The following is a 2611-nucleotide window of genomic DNA, read 5'->3' on the forward strand; positions in this document are numbered from 1 at the left end:
TCTTTATTTCTGTGTTTTATGTTTCCGAAGCGTCAAGTTACTATGGCGGCCATTTTGAATTTTGAATCACTAATGGCACATCACTGTATATAAAATTATATAAGTGCATGTATATGATGAAAATTATTGAGAGAGAGAGAGAGAGAGAGAGGAAACTGATTTTAGTCTTTTAAAAAATGTTTTATTTTTATTTTTTCCAGACTTAGGGGGTTTTCATCTGAGCTATCCAAACCCTCAGGAAGTAATTATATATATATTGACTATACATGTATTTTGGATGTCAAGATAAGTTTTAATTTTGAAATAACACACTGAATACTACCTTAAACAGGTTCTAATGACATACATTTTGTACCTATAAGTTATCAGGATATTTCTGAGTTGGTAATTTTTAAAATTCAGTTTCCAGTATACTGTAAAACAATTATTTGCAACATCTGTTATTCACAAATTGTCAGTTTGAAACTTATCTGCTATGATTCTACCCAAATACAAAATAAATAGTAATGGTTGGCAGTATTTGTGATAGTTAAAAGTATTTAACTCATAGATATTTCTTGCATATGAGTAATGGTTGGTTTACAGTAAATCTCCCCCTCCCTGCCCTTCCCCAGTAACCTTAAAAGGGACATAGACATAATGTTTAAGTTTTTATTCTTCAAACAAAATGACAATGCAAGTGTCCCCCTTTTCTTTTTTGAAAAAAAAAAACATTCATTTGGATAAAAATTTTTATCAGTACTTTATTATCACTTTAGTAAATTTTTATGCCCCCCTAAACGAAGTTTTGGGGGGGTTTGGGTTTTTTTTGTGTCTGTCCGTCTGTCTGTCTCTGTCTCTCTGTCTGTCTCTCTGTTTGTCTGTCCGCAAAAACTTTAATCTTGCTCATAACTTTTTTTTTAGTGGAACTATACTTTCATATTTCACATGTGTATTTCTTGTGACAAGACCTTTTTTTGCGTACCACCAAATTTAACCTTTTGACCTTGACCTTGGAGTTTGACCCACTTTTACATAAAAATTCCAAACTTTTTTTTTTTTGGGCCCTATCTTTTAAACAGTAGAAACCAGGTTGGTATGGAAAAACCTTTTATTGGATACCAACAACCTTGACCTTTTTGGGCGTTAAACCTTTGGGGATTTCCTTACTTATGAAAAAACTTTAACCTGGGCCATAACTTTTGAATGGTAGGGAATAGGGCTTTCATACTCCATATATGTAATCCTTGTAAAAAGACCCTTCATTGGATACCCAGAACTTTGACCCTTTGACCTTGACCTTGAAGTTTGACTTTCTATTAGAAAGCAAACCTTGTCTAGTACTATTAAAGGGTTAGATCTAGTGTTTTAATACTTTACATATTTAATGCTTGTGACAAGACCTTTCATTTGATAGCAAGACCTTTGACCCTATGACCTTGACCTTGGAGTTTGACCTACTATCAACTTTTTAACCTTGGCCATAACTTCTGAACGTTTAGGACTTGGGCTTCCATACTTTACATACGTATTCCTTGTGGCAAGACCTTTCATTGGATACCAATTACCTTGACCTTTTGACCTTGACCTTGGAGATTTTCCCTACTTAGAAAAAAATCTAACCTTGGCCATAATTTTTGAATGCTTAGGGCTAGTGATCTCATATTATACATATGTTTTCCTTGTGAAAAGACCCTTCATTGGATATGAAGAATTCCAAACCAAAAAAAATTTTTCCCTGGCCTGATTTCATATTTCAGAGTGTAGTTCCAGTGAGTTTGCATTTAAGAAAAGTTTAATCTTCACTTATTTGTTGCAATAAGGGGGCATCAGTGTTTCACAAACACATCTTGTTTGCATTTTAATTGCATTGCATTGTAAACAAGAATGTTTAAAAATTCTGAAATCAGGTGAAGTGCCTGAAAACTATGATTTTTAGTTTTACTTGAAATATATCAGTTTTCACTGTAGTAGATCTTATTTGATATGTGTATAATAAAAACATTGAATTCTTATAAAATAAAACTCAAAATAATTATAGGACAAAAGCAACAACTTGAGCAGCAAAATTAAAACCATTCATAGGGACTAAATAATCGTAGGAAGGATAATTACAGAAATTTGTTAAAAATCTGGGAATTTCTAAACTGATTGTGCTGTCATCCAGTGGTTGGTATATTTACAGTGTGCCAAGATAATATTTGATGCTATCTGGAGGTATCTGAACAAAGTCCTGCCACAGCAGCAATCCACTGAAACTGAGACTAAGAGAAGTATACTGTTGGCTCAACACGATGCCTTCCTAGCCAGCAGACAGAAAATGTATGGAGTCCAGGACAAGAATTTATCATCTCTTTTGAGTTTGATTAATAAAGGTTAGTTGAATATTTTAATTTAATGTAATGCTCTTTACTCAAAAAATGATAAAGTTTTGTTAGAATAATTAGCCTAGGTGGGTCTGCAATAGGGAATCAAAGTTTGATATATATTAAGCATACATGTATTATGCAAGCATTTAAAAGAGATGGTAGGTTTTAAATTTATTCACTGCAGACAATCTGAATGAATCATATGGTTTTTAGGATCAGAGTGGGGCTAAAATAGCCAGCCAGCCAGCCAGTGATTCAAAGTT

General features: G+C 33.1%; 1 pseudogene; it reads left to right on the plus strand.

Moving 5' to 3' along the window:
* Positions 1–200: 200 nt before the first annotated feature.
* The window catches only part of LOC134230346 (uncharacterized), a 31199-nt pseudogene continuing 28788 nt past the window's right edge, over positions 201–2611 (plus strand).

This window comes from Saccostrea cucullata, unplaced genomic scaffold, assembly GCF_032062105.1.
Source record: "Saccostrea cucullata isolate Sc308-1 unplaced genomic scaffold, CSIRO_AGI_Scuc_v1 ctg3542, whole genome shotgun sequence".
NCBI lineage: Eukaryota > Metazoa > Mollusca > Bivalvia > Ostreida > Ostreidae > Saccostrea > Saccostrea cuccullata.